The sequence below is a fragment of the Mustela nivalis genome, assembly GCF_964662115.1.
Source record: "Mustela nivalis genome assembly, chromosome: 2".
Lineage (NCBI taxonomy): Eukaryota > Metazoa > Chordata > Mammalia > Carnivora > Mustelidae > Mustela > Mustela nivalis.
In genome coordinates, this window is record NC_139021.1 from 52,996,529 (window position 1) to 53,015,297 (window position 18,769).

Below are 18,769 nucleotides of genomic sequence, written 5' to 3' on the forward strand. Positions count from 1 at the left end.
CTCTGCCGGCCAGTTTTTTAGACCCAGGAAGTTCCAGCATGGAGCTTGGCGGCTGGCGTGCAGCGCTCTTTATAAATACTTAATTCAGTGAATAGTTGAAAGAGAATTACTGTCTCTGTGAACTTGAGCAGATGAGTTAACCGGTCAGTGCTTTGCTTTCCTTTTCTGTAAATGACCAAAAAAAAAAAAAAAAAAAAAAAAATTCCACATGTTTCAGGCGATACTTTGTAAAAATAGGGTAGAATTACTGGATAAGTGAAATGGAGGAGATCGGCATAAATACGAGTCACAGTTTTTTATTAGATTCAATAGACATGAAATTGGATGTTTGGCAGTGTTAAATTATATAAAAATAAACGCTCTCAATTTCTGTACGCATTTCTTTGGAGACCAGCACCCAACAGTTCAGAGCCTGGCAGTGTCCTGGATTATAGAAAACTACCAGGAATTTAATAGTAATTGTTAATAGTTACTAATGGCAAAACTTTCCTAAAATCCAAGGATTAGAAGAAGCCCGTTTTATTAGTTTTCTATTTGCTTCCATAACAAGCTACCACAAGTTTAGTGGCTTAAGACAACACAGGTTTATTATGTTTAGTGCTGTAGGTGAGAAGTCTGATTGATGTGTCAGTGGGCTCCAGTCAAGGTGTTGGAAGGTTTTGTTCCTCTCTGTAGGTTCTGGGTGGGATCTGTTCTTTGCCTTTCCAGCGTGTAGAGGATGGATGCGATCCTTGACTTACTGCCCTCCTTCTATCATTTTTAAAGCCAGCAACAGTAGATTGAGTCCTCACATCATATCAGTCTGACCTCTCTTCCAGTTACAAGCCTGTTGTGATTACTTTGAACTCACCCAGATAATGCAGAATAATCTCCCTGTTTTAAAGTTAACCGATTAGCAACCTTAATTCCATGTGCAATTTAATTTTCCTTTGTTATGGAAGGTAACATAATCACAAATTCCAGGGATTAGGATATGGACATATTGGGAAGGGGGGTGCATTTTTGTCTATCATACCTGAGAAAATCATAAAATTCTAAAAGGATGCTGGTGACTGACCTGAAACTGACTAATAGATGGATTTAAATTCATCCTTGGTGGATGTGAAGATTAAGTTTGGTAAAGTAGGAAATGTATAAATATAATTCACATTTCCCTTCCCCAAAATACATTTATAGGTAAGGGATTTCCTTATTTCTCATCTTCCAACATTTCGCACTTACACCCCTTCCTGCATGCTTTATTACCACATTCCAGACACATTCAGAAACTACCAGAAAATAATTCTCAACCGCTGAGTTAATTGTGGCAAGAGTGAAATTACAACATCATAGGCAGACTGTTTGAAACGCCATATGGCGATCATACTTGGGGGTTTCACATGGTTAAAAATGTTTGTTTACTGAAGGAAACAACTAAAGTATTTGAGCATGATCTGGATTCCATTGCCTTCCTTTCCCTTTGGTTTTTCCAAGAGGAGGCTGGAGTGTTTCTTGGAAGTCCCGCACAGCTCTTAGAATTGTTCATTCCAGTTTAGACTGAGTAGAGTCTCTCCGAGCACTTTTTCTTTTCCTAACACAGTTTAGAAAACATTATTTACGAGATGGAGGTTAAATGTATTTGGTTATGGGGTGCCTGGGTGGCTCAGTCAGTTAAGTGTCCGACTCTTGATCTCAGCTCAGATCATGATCTCAGAGTGAATTCGAACACCAAGGTGGGCTCTTCTTTTAAAAAAAACAACAAACATATTTGTGACTTGCGGTTCACATATTCAAGATTTTTCAACTTTACTGTTTAATGGAAGGAAGGAAAATTCCTTGGAGTGGAGGGTGTCAGGAGGCTGGGTTGTAGTCTCCATTCTAAGAGCTCTTAGCTTTGGAACATTTCCAGTTATGTGGAAACCTTTACTCATTCTTAATTGATGCCACTGACTCCAGTGGTCATTATACTCAGTGGACAGAGTTAACTTCCCAAAGTTGGGCTGTGTAATCAGACTTAATGAGATGCTCTTTTTTGCTTTGCTTGAGAATCTTATAAGCCCTTCTTCACACTGCCTACATCTCTCCATTACCAGCCTGCTGCCATTCAGGACCCAGTCAGTGCAGCCATCTTACCCGTTAATTTTGGGCAAGTTAATTAGCCTATCTTAGTTTGCTTTCTTATCTCAAAGTGGGCATAGTACTCTGGGGTTATGGTGGAGTTTGCATGAAATAATACATTTTTTTAAAAAAGATTTTTTATGTATTTGACAGAGAAGGACACAGTGAGAGAGGGAACACAAGCAGGGGGAGTGGGAGAGGGCGAAGCAGGCTTTCCGCTGAGCAGGGAGCCTGATGTAGGGGTCAATCCCAGGACTCTAGGATCATAACCTGAGCCGAAGGCAGACACTTAACCACTGAGCCACCCAGGCACCCTGAAATAATACATTTGAAATTGCTCTCAGTCCAGGGACTGCTGCAGAGTAAGCTTTAACTTAGTACATTTTAGCTTTGTGTCCTAAGCCATTTCTCCTCCAGTCTCCTGTCTTCAAGGAATAGTTTCACAGAGAGAGATGCTTCCAGGATTGCACAGTTCTTTGAATGAAATCCCACTGCTTTCCTAAATAATTAATAAAAATTAAACTTTAAGTTAAAAAAAATGTACATGCCATTCTGTTTTTTTTCTAATTTAAGGTCATTTGTGATCATTAGTATGTTAACTAGTGGTTCCTGAGTAACATGTGCATACTTCAGAATAAAGCTTTTCCTGGCTTTTTACCCCACTAGAATATAAATTTCAAAGGGTAGAGACCTTGTCTGTCTTGTTCTGTTATATCCCCAGCACCTAGCACAGTGCTTGACCTTTAGTGGGCACTAATAAGTATTTGCCAAATGGGTGAATGAGTGAATAGTACACATAGTGCATATTTGAACTTCATTGTACCTGGGCTGTCTTTGTTTTCCTTCTATATTTTTATTTAAATTCTAGTTAGTTAGCATGTAGTGTAGTATGGCTTTTAGGAGGAGAATTTAGTGACTCATCACTTACATCATTACAGGTGCCCGCCTTAATAGCCATCACCTATTTAATCCATCCCTTACTCACCGCCCTCTATCCACCCTCAGTTCTTTATCATTAAGAGTTTCTTATGATTTGCTTTCCCCTCTCCCCTCTTATTTTCTTCCCTTCCCACACATTCATCTGTTCTGTTGCCTAGATTCCTAATGAAATCATTTGGTATTTTTCACTTAGCATAATACACTCTAAACCCATCCTTGCAAATGGCAAGATTTCTTTTTTTTTTTTTTAAAGATTTTACTTATTTATTTGACAGAGATCACAAGTAGGCAGAGAGGCAGGCAGAGAGAGAGGAGGAAGCAGGCTCCCCGCTGAGCAGAGAGCCCAATGTGGGACTCGATCCTAGGACCCTGAGATCATGACCTGAGCCGAAGGCAGCGGCTTAACCCACTGAGCCACCCAGGTGCCCCAATTTCATTGTTTTTGATGGCTGAGTAATATTCCACTATACCACATCTTTATCCATTCATCAGTCATTGGACTTGGGCTCTTTCAGTGGCTTGGTTATCATTGATAATGTTGCTATAAACATTGTGGTGGATGTATCCCTTCCTATCTGTAATTTTGTATCTTTTGGGTAAAAACCTAGTAGTGCAGTTGCTCAATTGTAGGATGGTTCTACTTTTAAGTTTTTGAGGAAGCTCCATTCTGTTTTCCAGAGTGGCTGCACCAGTTTGCACCCTCACCAACAGTGTAGGAGCCTTCCCCTTTTCTCCATATTCTTGCCTACATCTATTGTTTCGTATGTTAATTTTGCCTGGGTTGTCTTTGAATTGAGATGTGTGTTATTGCTCACAAACAGTTGTATAGCTAAGAATAGTACATATTTTAGCATTTACATATTAGCATATCAGTTAGGTGTGCTTGTCCAGAATAATAATTGAGGAAGAAACAATTTTAAAAGTAAAGAAACTGAAAATACCATATTAATTTTAATTAATTAAAGGGTTTATTGGAGTTTTTAGTGGTTTTCTGACTTATATTTATGATGATGAATATGAGCAGTTGAGAGATGTTAAAAGAGATTCAACTTTATGAAGAAACTTCCACTTTTTGAAGTTTCTGGATCTAATGAATTGGAGAGTATCTTGAGTTTACAAGATGAATGAAGTTCATCTTTGTTGTATGGTCAAAATTTTTGAAAAAGTATAAAAATAATATTTGCTTACTGTAAAAAGAAAGTTCAAGTAGCATTGAAGATTATAATGGAAAATGTAAACGCCTCCCATTCCTTTTCCTCACTTTTCAGGCTGGAGAATGTATTTGTTTTGTTTTTGTTTTTGTGTTTGTTTGTTTGTTTCTTTTTTTTTTTTTTGAATAGCAAATGAGATCATAGGGAATAATTTGAAAGTGTTTTTGTTGGTGGTGGTGGTGGTTTTTGGGGGTTTTTTTGAGAACGAGAAAGCAAGGGAGGGGTAAAGGAAGAGGGAAAGAGATTTTAAGCAGGCTTTTTCCAGTGTAGAACCCAACATGGGGCAGGATCTCATGACTCTGAGATGATGACCTGAGCCAAAATTAAGAGTCAAATACTTGGGGTGCCTGGGTGGCTCAGTGGGTTGGGCCTCTCCCGGTCCTTGGATCGGCCCCATCCGGCTCTCTGCTCAGCGGGGAGCCGTCTTCCCCCTCTCTCTCTGCCTGCCTCTCTGCCTACTTGTGATCTCTGTCTGTCAAATAAATAAAATCTTAAAAAAAAAAAAAAGAGTCACACGCTTAACTGACTGAGCCACCTTACAGGCACCTGTAAAGATTTGATTTGATTTGATATGATTTTTTAAAAAATTTATTTATTTTTTTGAGAGAGAGAGGAAAAACCGTGGAGGGAGGGGCAGAGGAAGAGGGAGAAGTTGACTCCCTGCTGGGTGCAGAGCCTGTCAGGGGGCTCCATCCCAGGACTCTGAGGTCATGACCTGAGCTAAAGTCAGACACTTAACTGAATGAGCCACCCAGGGGCCCCTAAAGATTTTATTTTTAAGTAATTTCTACATCCAAACTCAAATTGGTTGGTACTGTTTTGAATTATATTATTCCTGTAGAAGAGTATAAGCTCTGGACTCAGTTTTGGTTTGAATCCTGGTTCTTTCGTCATTTACTAGCTGTGTTTTCTTGGGAAATTACTTAATATCTCTATATCTTCTTTTCCTTTTTCTTGAAAAAATACTTTGTCATGAGGTTGTTATGAGATTAAATGAATTTATTATTTAAACACTTAGCACAGGGGCACCTGAGTGGCTCAGTGGGTTAAGCCACTGCCTTCGGCTCAGGTCATGATCCTGGAGTCTCGGAATCAAGTCCAGCATCGGGCTCTCAGTTCTGCAGGGAGTCTGCTTCTCCCTCTGACCTTCTCCCCTCTTATACTCTCTCTCTCTCAAATAAATAAGTAAATAAATATCTTTAAATAAAAATAAATAAATAAACACTTAGCACAAATGCCTGGTGCTTAATAAGCACTCAGTATAGTTTAGTTGCTATTCCTGAGAGTTGCTGCTTTTAGGTAAGTATAACTAGGAATATTTTTCCTTATTATATATGTGTAATGTATATTACACATTATATATATATATATATAATTATTATTACCTCATTGAAAAAAATTTGCTTGGTATTCCATGGTATGGATGTAGCATAATTGATTTAACCAGGCCTTCATTAATGAGCTTCTAGGTGGTTTTCTGTTTTGTTGTTTTTTTTTTTTTTTTTTTTTAAATACAGACTGTGCTGCAGTGAGTATTTACATATTTTTTGCATGCTTATGTGATATATGCTAGATCGAAGTATCCAGGCAATTGAGGCTGTTTTTTTTTTTTTTTAAGATTTTATTTATTTATTTGACAGAGAGAGATAGTGAGAGAAGGGACACAAGCAGGAGAAGTGAGAGAGGGAGAAGCAGGCTTCCCACTGAGCAGGGAGCCTGATGTGGGTCTCGATCCCAGAATCCTGGAATCATGAAGGCAGACACTTAATGACTGAGCCACCCAGGAACCCCCAGTTTTGATAGACAAACCTGTTTGTACCACCTCCCTCTTAGAGCACATGACAATGCCTGTTTCCTCACCTCTATCCATGTGGGATATTTTTTTCCCATGTGGGGTATTTATGGATATTGAGCTGTCAAAACAAAATACAGAAATTGGGAACTAGGGTTGTTATTCCTCACCACTGATACCAACTTGTGCTTTTTAAAAATTAATAATTATTTTAATTAACATATAATGTATTATTTGCCCCAGGGATACAGATCTTTGAATTGTCAGGCTTACACACTTCAGAGCACTCACCATAGCATATACCCTCCCCAATGTCCATAACCCAACAACCCTATCCCTACCCCCCCACTCCCAGCAACCCTCCGTTTGTTTTGTGAGATTGAGTCTCTTTTGGTTTGTCTCCCTCTCAATCCCATCTTGTTTCATTTTTTCCTTCCCTATCCCCCAAATCCCCGACTCTGCATCTCAACTTCCTCATACCAGGGAGATCTTATGATAATTGTCTTTCTCTGATTGACTTATTTCGCTAAGCATAATACCCTCTAGTTCGATCCATGTCGTTGCAAATGGCAAAATTTCATTTCTTTTGGTGGCTGCATAATATTCCATTGTATATATGTGTATTCTATTCCATAATATTCCATTGTATGTATGTGTATATGTATGTGTGTATATGTATATGTACACATACATATATATATGCACATACACACACACCACATCTTTATCCATTCATCTGTTGATGGACATCTAGGTTCTTTCCATAATTTGGCTATTGGGAACATTGCTGCTATAAACATTTGGGTGCATGTGCCTTTTCAGATCACTACATTTGTATCTTTAGGGTAAATATCCAGTAGTGTGATTACTGGGTTATAGGGTCGCTCTATTTTCAACTTTTTGAGGAACCTCCATGCTGTTTTCCAGAGTGGCTGCACCAGCTTGCATTCCCACCAACAGTGTAGGAGGGTTCCCCTTTCTCCGTATCCTCCCCAGCATCTGTCATTTCCTGACTTGTTAATTTTAGCCATTCTGACTGGTGTGAGGTGGTATCTCGTGATTTTGATTTATATTTCCCTGAAGCCGAGTGATGTTGAGCACTTCTTCATGTGTGTGTTGGCTATTTGGATGTCTCTTTGCATAAATGTCTGTTCATGTCCTCTGCCCATTTCTTAATTGGATTATTTGTTCTTTGGGCGTTCATCTTGTGCTTTTTATGAAAATAACTGCATTTTCACATTTTTTTGACTTCATAATAAGCAAATGCTATAAATTTGAACCATAAAATAGACTTATCCTAACAAAATACTACCTTTATGACATATATTTTGGGGCTTTATGTAATTTTCATCTATGCATGGTTTCTGCTCAAAAATTTTTCTGTGTGGAAATAAATAGTTCACTGTTACCCAAACAAATCATTGTTTCTTTATCTTTGCTCTTTCCCCAGGAATTAGTTTCCCTGCCTGCAAATTCTATTATAAAAATCATCTCTTCCATTAGGTGTTTATTGTCTCATTAACCAGATGAAACTCCTTTCGAATGTCCTGAAGCTTTGTTTTATATTCCCTTTATGGTACACACACAACTCTTAAGTTATATTGAAGTCATTTAAGAACTCGTTCTATCCTGTGTTTTAGATTGTAGTTCCTGGAGATCAGGGATCATTTTTTATTCATCCTTTATATACGTTAGGGGTTGGATATATATTTGTTGATTTATATTTGTTGATTTATATTAGTATTAAGCCTGTACATTTATAATATCTTGGTTGGCCAACTACTGGATTTAACAATATATATGTATAGTCAACTATATAGGTTGAAATTTTACCTGTTGATTTCATTCTTATCCTTAGAGTGCTGACTTCAGTGTGTGTATGCGCACCTTGGAAGTAAGTGATTCTCCGTACGAGCCAGGCAGGTTATCCTCCAGAGGAAACTTCCCCTGCGGACAGGAATTTAATGAAGGCTGTTCATCATGAAATACTTATCCTAAGATTTCACTGAATCTACTAGCTAAAGGAATCTCAAATTTAAATGACCTGAAATGCCATTGTTTGGTATGCGGGTTTGTAGGTGCCATATTCATTCCATGCTCACTTACCCATTTCTGTTTTTCTTTGGTTTATTACCTTTATTACTGGTTTACACAGCTATCTCTTCAATTAGTTTTTTATTTGTTCGGTTTTTCAGGGTAGGGACCAGTTCCTCTCACTTTTGTAACCAACATAACACATTCTTATGTTTAGAGGACTAGGTAGGTATGTGCTAAGTATATGTTTTTAACTTAGATACTTTTCCCTCTTTTTTAAATTTAAATTTAAATTTTTAATTTTTTTAAAGATTTTATTTATTTATTTGACAGAGAGAGAGAGAGAGAAAGAGATCACAAGTAGGCGGAGAGGCAGGCAGAGAGAGGGGGAAGATGGCTCCCTGCTGAGCAGAGAAGCCAATTTGGCGCTTCATCCCTGGACCCTGGGATCATGACCTGAGCTGAAGGCAGAGGCTTAACCCACTGAGCCACCCAGGCACCCCCCCTCTTTTTTTTTTTTTTTAAAGAAATACTTTAAAACCTCTGATGCTCTTGTGTCACTTAGACAATAGAGATTTGTAAATGTGTTAATAAGTCAACTGAAGCTCTGCAATAGCAGATGACCTATTTTATAGCCACAAGGTGGCAATAGTTGAGCAAATAATTGGTTTTCTGCTTTGTGACTAATACTCTTTCTTAACGGTAGAGGGTAGCATATGACTTTTCAGCACATGGGAAAATGGTTTGCAAGGCACTACACATTAGAACATTTTATTCTTTTAAGATAGAGAATAACATTTTACTATTTTAGTTTATGTAGAATACTGGTGTTACAAGACAGTTTTATTTTAGCAATATATTAGGTTTCATGCAGATTTTTAAAAATGTTATTTTTCACTTTTTCATGGATATTTCTTATTGATATTTTTTATTTCAAGATGCTGGAATGTTCCAGAAGGCAGAATATATGAATCAGATATTTTATCCTTTCAGAACACTAGAAAAATACAACATAAAGCTTATTTAAAGGATTTGTTTTAATATGAAGGGAAAAATTCTTATTTTTAGTGTAAGTTTTAAGCCTACTAAGTTCATATAGTAGCAATATTCTACAGTTTTATTTAACTTGTTTTCTCACTATTTTATATTGACAACTTTAAAAATTATACTAATGCTTTAAAAAGGAATTATGTAAAAGTAGGTTGAAAAATATTTATGGTTTTAGCTGTGGTGCCAGCTGGTTTTTACATTATGAAATTCTAGGTGAGTTATCCTTAAGTTTGTAAGAAAAATCTTTTGAGGTCTTTAGTTTCACAGTGGAGTCTTAACATTTTCAAAGCATATTTAAAGAAAATTACCAGTTAATATAAAAATGTTAAAAAAGTGAATTGAGGTAGGTATAAATCTCTAGGGGAAAGTCAACATCCGTAATATAAATAATACTATACATTTCCTAAAAGAAAAGATAAATATAATCTGAATATATCCTGTAGGTATTTTGTTTCATGGATGGTCATATGATATGATCATACCCTGTGAGAGTCTTTTATGACTTCCCAAGTCAGTATTAACTTAGTGAATCTTTATTAATTTGCTTGTGCTCAGAAATCTCCATTCTTTTAAGGTGTTTGGGTTTTATTTTTCTTTTAAAGATTATATTAAAATTTCCTCTTTTAATTATATACTAATTTAGAAAATGTTTTAAAGTGTTTTTTAAGACTCTATTTCTCCTTTTTTTTTTTCTTTTTTTAAAGTAGCTCCATACCCATTGTGGAGACTACCGTAGAGCTTGAACTCAGCACCCTGAGATAAAGACCTGAGCTGGGATCAAGAGTCGGACATTTAACTGACAGAGCCACCCAGTGCGCCAAAGAGTTTTTTATTTTAAGTAATTTCTACACCCAACACGGGGCTGGAACTCACAACCCCAAGATCAAGAGTCACATGCTGTACCAACTGAGCCAGCCAGGCATTCCTGTAGTGTAATATTTTTAATAAAATGACTATGCCCCTTAAGTTTGTTTATATCTGTTGGCATTAAATAATAAAGGAAATAAAGGAAACTATCATAGTTGAGTGGAACGTGGTTTGTAGGGATTTGGGAATAAAACTAAACAGTTGATTCTTTTTGGGTTTTGCCTTGTTTTTTTCAAGCATTCTGTTCTTGGCCACTGGCAGATAATGAATGGTGGACTTCATTCTCAGAAGTCAGCAGTTCAGCAGCTCCTCTCTGGTCAGTTACCCAAATTGAAATGTTGGGTTCTATCCGAAAAGATATGTGTACACTAGTGCACAGAGTGTTTATCCCAGAGAGATGAAAACTCATGTTCATATAAAAACTTGTACATAAATGTCCATAGCAGCTTTATTTGTAATAGCCAAAAACTGGAAATAGCCCAGGTGTTCTCCAGCTGTTGAATGATAAAGCCAACTGTGGTCCATCCATACTATGGAATACTACTTAGAAGGAAAAAGGAACAAACAATTAATACACAGAACAACTTGAATGACTCTCAGGAGTGTTATGCTGAATGAAAAAAGCCGGTTTAAGACTGTTAGTGACATTCTTGAAATCCCAGAATTATTGAGATGGAGAAGAGATCAGTGGTTGCTAAGAGTTAGAGGTAGGGGTGGTGGTCAGAAGGAAGATGGGGAGTTACAGAAGGGCAACACGAGGGATCTGTGCAGTGAAGGCACTGTCCTGTAACTGTGGTGAATACGTGAGTCTTCACATGGGATAAAGTTGTGAAGAACTAAATATACATACAAGTAATTGCATATAAAACTGGTAGAATCTGAATATTATTGGTGAATTTTATCAATGTCAGTTTCCTGGTTGTGGTATCTTATATGATCTTAGATGTTAACCTTGAGAGAACTGGGTAAAAGGTTGGAAGGGATCTCTATGTATTATTTCTTTTAATCACATGGGAATTTACAATGATCTCAAATAGAAAGTTTTTGTTTTGTTTTGTTTTGTTTTTAAAGATTATTTCACTAGTCTGCCAGGCCCAGCACTGGTAAGATCAGTGAATTCCATAGTCTTGAGCCCATTATCACACATCATTTCTTATAAAATGATTTCTTTGGTTAGAAGCTGCTGTGTAGAATACCAGGACAATGAATAAGGGAGTCTCTAAGTTTTGACAGAAGCTTTGTGAGTAGGAAAGGCAAATCTATATTTAGAGTAAGTGTTTATTCCAGTGATCATATATCACTGTCCTTTCGATATAGAATGGCCCACTGTAACCTGCAGCCAGGTAGCCATATGATAATTTCAGGGAATGATGCTGTATTGGAAGCTTGCTGTTGGTCTCTGCTGTTGGCAGATTGGTCATTTAGCAGTGGCTATAGCTAAATCAGTATGAGTCAGTGTTTCTGAATGTTTCTGAATCCATGTGTAACCTCCATCATAAAAATTCAGGGACTTGCCACCTTGGTGAAATTTTTCCTTGGCTAATAGTCCGGGACATGTTGAGATACCCCCTCTACCACTGAGACAGAAGCACATCCCTGCTGCTGAGCGGCTTTTATTTTGAGTCCATTTGTGGGGACAGGAATAGCTGGGGAAGGAAATTGGCATCCATAGGACCGATTATCATCCCCTGATTATTCACATTCCTTCTGCTGAAGAAATTATTACATGTGACTGATTTATTTTCTCACTCTGCCCATTCAGGGAAAACCATCCACATATCTCTTTCCCAGACCTTGTCTTGTCATCTATTTCTCATTCATGTCCCTTCTAAATCCCTGACCATCCAGCAAAATCATTAGTCACTTTACACAAATTACTATAGATCTGTATTTTAGACTGTCTTTCCTTCCAGGCAAAGCCATCAAGTACACTGCTCACAGTTCTGCCCACTGGGGTGCTGTTCTTTTACCAATGTCCTTCAGGACCGCTCCAACTCTGCATTATGATTCGCCTAGAGAGGTCTGGCAAAGTCTCCATTCTACATCTCTTTCTGCTACAGAAACTTGAAACACTACCACATCTGCCAGGTCATAAACCCCAAGTGATAGAGTAGCTTGCCTGGTAGTCTGGGCCTATTGCAGAGCTTTGTCTTCTTCTGAGCACCCCCCTCAAAACTGGCTGCTTTTTGTGTTACTTTGGTGAAAGGGTTGGAGAAGAATGTCCAAATAAGGTATTTGTTGCCTCCAAAATCCAAAAAGACCCAGTAAGTACTGTGCGTTGTTCTTAGTGGGAAAAATGGGCATCTTGACATGTCCCAGACTACTGGCCTCCTAGGAATTTCACCAAGGCCCAGCATTTTTGTGAGACTTACTTCCCACCCTCCGGAATACATGTGTCTAGAGTAGTTGCAGCTTTCTGCTTCCGGGTCCAATAGGTTTGTGTGACACACCAACACAATATCCAGTGGAATGAAATGGCAAAGTCCTTGTCGACCAGTTTGACACAGAGCTGGTGAATTGGTATAAACCTGAGGTGTGTAGTCTTTATTAGCAGATCTAGAAAAAGAAAGCATTTTTCAGATCAGTTAGTACATACCAGGTGCTGGGGGATATTTGATTCCCTCCAGCCTTGAAATCACATCTGGAACAACAGCTGCAGTGGGAGTTACCACTTCATTAAGTTTGTGATAATAAATTGCCATTATCTAGGACCTGTTGGTTTTCTACAGGGCCACATAGGCAAGTTAAGTGGGGATGTGGTAGAAATCACCAGCCCTGTATCTTCTAGGTCCTTGGCACTAATCCTTGCGGTGCCTCCAGGAATGTAGTATTGCCTTCAATTTACTTGTACTTTAGATAGGAGAAGTTCTGGTATTTTCCACTTCTCCTTTCCTACCTTAATAGCCCTCACTCCACAGATTAAGGAACTAAGGTGGGCATTCTGCCAGTTGCTGAGTAAATCTATTCCCATTATGCATTCTAGAACTGAAGAGATAACCACAGTGAGTTCAGGGAATGGGCCTGAGCTCAAACTCCCATTAATCATATGACTCCTCCTCCCACCCACTCCCCCTCTCCCTCGCCCCGCCCCCACCATAAGCCTCTATTCTGAGTGGAAGCAAATTGAGTCTTTAAGAGTCTTTAAAAAAAAATTTGACAGACAGAGATTACAAGTAGGTAGAGAGAGGCAGGCAGAGAGAGAGAGGAAGAAGCAGGCTCCCTGCTGAGCAGAGAGCCCAATGCGGGGTTCTATTCCAGGACCCTGGGATCATGACCTGAGCCGAAGGCAGAGGCTTTCACCCACTGAGCCACCCAGGTGCCCCTGCGGTGCATTTTTTAGCAGATTCCTGAAAACATGTTTTGACCATCGAGTTTGTTAAACATTGGAACATGGGTAACAGAAAAGGGTGGTGCCTTGGATAGGATGGAAATTGATTTCAGAAATGTCTTTTTAGAATAGTCAGGAAATACATCCATCCTATTTATTTGGCTTCCAGGAACTAAGATAATATATTCATGTAAACTTTTTTAGTAGTGAACATAGCAGATATCTCCTTTTCTGTCTCAAAGTAGAGCAAAGAAGACAAACATTTGATAATTGATTTTAAATGTGATGACTGTTATTAAAGAAGTTGCATAGTACTACAACTAGAAGATATAATACTAAGTGAAATAAGTCAGAGAATGACAGATACCGTATGATTTCACTTATGTGGAATTTGAGAAACAAAACAAATGAACAAAGAAAAAAGAGACAAAAAACCCCCAAACAAACCCAGACTCTTAAATACAGAGAACAAAGTGGTGGTTGCCAAAAGAGAAGTGGGTGGGGGTGGGGAAAACAGATTTGTGGGATTAAGAGTACGCTTACCATGATGAGCACTGAGTAATGTATAGAACTGTTGAATCATTACATGGTGTACCTGAAACTAATATGGCACTGTATGTTAATTATACTTCAATTAAAAGAAAGAAACTGTATAGGATCTTAGAACATGACATTTAATTCAGTTTTAGAAGTGTCTGATATCCCAGAATGGTTGAAAGTACAGTTCTGTGTATATATCTCCATGCCTTATCTTTTGGTCAGGCAACTTCTGTCTTATTAGAAACCTTTAAAGCATCCTTTGGTCCCAGATTGTGTCCATCTCTCCACTTGCCTCCCAGCATCTGTGAGGGTGTGGCTCAAGCTCATATCAGAGAGAGGGACAGACAGCCACTGATTATCCAGCCTCCTCCTGTAATTCCGTTTCTCTCTGTTGAACATAATTATTCTCCTGCTACTATGGTGTATCTCTATTATAGAGATTTTTTTTTTTAAGATTTTATTTATTTATTTGACAGAGATCACAAATAGGCAGAGAGGCAGGCAGAGAGAGAGAGAGGAGGACGCAGGCTCTCTGCGGAGCAGACAGCCCGATGCGGGGCTCGATCCCAGGACCCTGGGATCATGACCTGAGCGGAAGGCAGCGGCTTTAACCCACTGAGCCACCCAGATGCCCCTATTATAGAGATTTCTAAACTTTTTTTTTCCTTATCATGCCTCTTCACTAAGAAATCGTTGAGCAGGGGCGCCTGGATGGCTCAGTGGGTTAAAGCCTCTGCCTTTGGCTCAGGTCATGATCCCGGGGTCCTGGGATCAGCCCCACATCGGGCTCTCTGCTCAGCAGGGAGCCTGCTTCCTCCTCTCTTTCTGACTGCCTCTCTGCCTACTTGTGATCTCTGTCTGTCAAATAAATAAATAAAATCTTAAACAAAAAAAAAAGAAATCGTTGAGCATATGTTCCAATATGTACTAGGAATTTGTCCTCATTTATAATGTTTATTACTTTAGAAAATCCTTTTTATATTGTAGAATATTTAAGAATTCCTATTAATAAAATTTTTAGTTATCCAATCCATTTTTTTTCTTTTACAAATGAGAAGACAAATTTAAGACCTACAAGTTCCTCAAGATTTTTTTAGCTATTTATTGGCAGAGTTGGTCATAAAACTGAAGTTTCTTGAGTATTTCTGTTATTCTGCTGTATGTTTTCTTTAAGTTTTAAAATATTGTTTTATCTACTTTCTAGCTTCCAAAGCAGCTTGCATTTAAGAATCACTGTTTAGCCATATTATGTAGTTTTGAATAGCAGGTATGGTACTTGCCTGTAAAGTGTGGTAGTTGGACTAGTTGATATTTCATGTTTCTTTTAGCACTAATAGCCTCTAATTCCAAGCTATACATTAAATGTCTTCATATGCATGAAAGTTATATATAGTTAATATACATTGAAACTTTAATGCAAATGACAGTACAAACAAAAGGTTGATACCCAGGATCTATAATGAACTCCTCAAACTCAACACACACAAAACAGGCAATCATATCAAAAAATGGGCAGAGGATATGAACAGAAACTTCTCCAATGAAGACATACAAATTGCCATCAGACACATGAAAAAATGTTCATCATCACTAGCCCTCAGGGAGATTGAAATTAAAACCACATTGAGATATCACCTTACACCAGTTAGAATGGCCAAAATTAACAAGACAGGAAACAACATGTATTGGAGGGGATGTGGAGAAAGGGGAACCCTCTTACACTGTTGGTGGAAATGCAAGTTGGTGCAGCCTCTTTGGAGAACAGTGTGGAGATACCTCAAGAAATTAAAAATGGAACTTCCCTATGATCCTGCAATTGCACTCCTGAGAATTTACCCCAAAGATACAGATGTCGTGAAAAGAAGGGCCATCTGTACCCCAGTGTTTATAGCAGCAATGGCCACGGTCGCCAAGCTGTGGAAAGAACCAAGATGCCCTTCAATGGACGAATGGATAAGGAAAATGTGGTCCATATACACTATGAAGTATTATGCCTCCATCAGAAAGGATGAATACCCAACTTTTGTAGCAACATGGACGGGACTTGAAGAGATTATGCTGAGTGAAATAAGCAGAGAGAGTCAATTATCATATGGTTTCACTTATTTGTGGAGGATAACAAATAGCATGGAGTACATGGGGAGTTAGAGAGGAAAAGGGAGTTGGGGGAAATTGGAAGGGGAGGTGAATCATGAGAGACTATGGACTCTGAAAAACAATCTGAGGGGTTTGAAGTGGCGAGGCGGGTGGGAGGTTGGGGTACCAGGTGGTGGGTATTACAGAGGACACGGATTGCATGGAGCACTGGGTGTGGTGAAAAAATAATGAATACTGTTATGCTGAAAATAAATAAATTTAATTTAAAATAAATAAATTTAAAAAAAGAATACATGGACTTCACATCCTAGATTTTCTATAATAAGTAATACAAAGAAAAATTAGTCCTATGTAGAAATTATTAGTTAGCACTTGATATGTTTATTTTGAAGAACTAATATCTCTATATAATATCACTGTAAATGTGTAAATTTATGTTAGTATGTACATAAATATGTGTACCATTATTTCTTTTTTTTTAAAGATTTATTTATTTATTTTGGCAGGGTATGATGGGGGTAGAAGGGCAGAGGGAGTAGACACTCCACTGAATGTGGAGCTGATATGGGGGCTCGGTCTCATGATGCTGAGATCATGAGCTGACTGAAATCAAGAGTCTGATACTTAACCGACTGAGGCACCCAGGTGCCCCTTTGCACCGTTATCTTTAACTACCTATCAGATAGCCAGTATTCCCTGAAATTTTATGGGTATCATGAACTCATATGTGCAAAACTAACTAACTCTGTTACTGTACTGCTCTTATACCTCATTCATGGCTGCCTTTCTGCCTTACTTTCTGTAGCCAGTTAGAGGTCAAACATCTCCTGTGCTATTTGGTAAATGTCTCTTTTTTCCTTAGGCTATATTCTTATGGCCACTGCTTCGGTGTAAGTCCTTTATCATCTCTATCCTAGCTAACTGGAGGACACTCTTAATAGTTCACTTTTCATTTTCCCTCTCTCTCTGGTCCATCTTACATACAGCTATCAAAGTTTTCTTTTTAAAACAAGGAACAAGTACTGTTACCCCATTAATGGCACACCTCTTTTGAATCCAATGCCACTTAGCCTACAGTACAAGACTCTTTACAACGTAATGTGAGGGTAAAAGTTGTTTACAGCAAGTTTTTGGCCCCTAATCTCCGTTATCATGTTGGCATAACTCTGTATTCCCTACCATTTTACATATTTTTACATCAAGGTTCTAATAGAGCCTGGTACATGACAGGCACTCAATACTGAACACATTTAATAAAATAAATTAAAGTGATACTGTTTGCTATATATGTAATCCCTTCACCTTCCCCCATTCCACCAGGACAGTCCTGTTCAACTTTTAGGCCTCAAAGGGAAAAAATGGTACAGTAGAATAACAGGGATACTTAGGGAATCTGAATTCTGTGACTAATTCTTAAAGGAAACAGTCACCTCTAAGGTACCTGTTTTATCTATTACAACTTATAGCTTTATAGAAATATTTTCCATAACCAGGGTTAGACTGAACTCCATGTTATACCCAGCGGGTGACTGTGTGTCTACAGCCTGTGCTGTCTGCATCAGCATAAAAGGAGTTCACAATGTTGTTGTCAATGTGGATTGAGGCTACATTTATTATTTTTAGACAACATTTGACAAGTAAATGAGGAATTCAGAAATGGTTCTTGATTATGATTTTTGAAGGAGAGCTTGTCTGATTACTTGACATAGCATCCAAATAGAATAGTAAGTGTACAATTTAAAAACAAATTCAGGTTAATCCAAGGGTCTTAGGCTTGTGGTAAAATTATTTCACTTACAGAAAATACATTGACTTCTATTGTGAAATGAAGCAAAAATAATGGAACATAAAACAGTATTTAAAATTCAAACAGTATTTGAATTTAAAATCTCTTTTAAAATATAATTATTCATACCCTGAATAGCCAAAGCAATCTTGGAAAAAAAAAAAAAAAAAAGAACAAACCTGGACACACCAGTCTCTGGTTTCAAACTATATTACAAAGCTATAGTAATCAAAACAGTATGTTATGGGCATTAAAAACAGACAGACCAATGGGACAGAATAGAGAGCTAGAAATAAACCCACACATAGATGTTTAGTTAATTTATGGCAAAAGAGACAAGAATAAACAAGGGAAATCTTGCCATTTGCAACAACATTGATGGACCTTGAGGGCATGATGCTAAGTGGAATAAGTGGTGATGGAAAACTGTACAGCCACATGCAAAAGACTGAAACTTGACTACTGTCTTTCAGCATACACAAAAAAGTAACTCAAAATGTATTAACGACTGTGAACCCATAAATCTCCTAGAAGAAAACATAGGTGGTAGCCTCCTTGACATAGGTCTTGGTGATAATTTTTTGAATTTGACACCAAAGGGAAAAACAGCAAAAGCAAAAATAAACAAGTGGGACTACATCAAACTGAAAAGTTTCTTATAGCAAAGAAAGGAAACCATCAGCACAATGAAAGTCATCCTACTAAATGGGAGAAAAATATTTACAAGTCCTATGTCTGATAAGAGGCTAATATTAAAAATATATAAAGAACTCATATAACTCAATAGCATTCTAAATTCTAAATAGACATTTCTAAATTCTAAATAGACATTTCTCTAAAGAAGACATATGGTTGACCCACAAGTATATAAAAAAATGCTCATCATAGTTAATCATAAGGGAAATACAAAGCAAAACTACAGTGAGATATTGCTAGCTATTATCAAAAAAATAAGAAATAACAAGTGTCGTGAAGATGTAGAGAAAAGGGAACCCTATACACTGTTAGTGGCATTGTAAATTGCTACA

At 37.8% G+C, this 18,769-nt stretch overlaps 1 protein-coding gene across 2 annotated transcripts in view; it reads left to right on the forward strand.

Moving 5' to 3' along the window:
* LOC309859038 (tumor protein D52) overlaps positions 1-18,769 on the forward strand; it is a 211,291-nt gene that overhangs the window by 104,497 nt on the left and 88,025 nt on the right. The gene's annotated exons all lie outside the window — the stretch shown is intronic.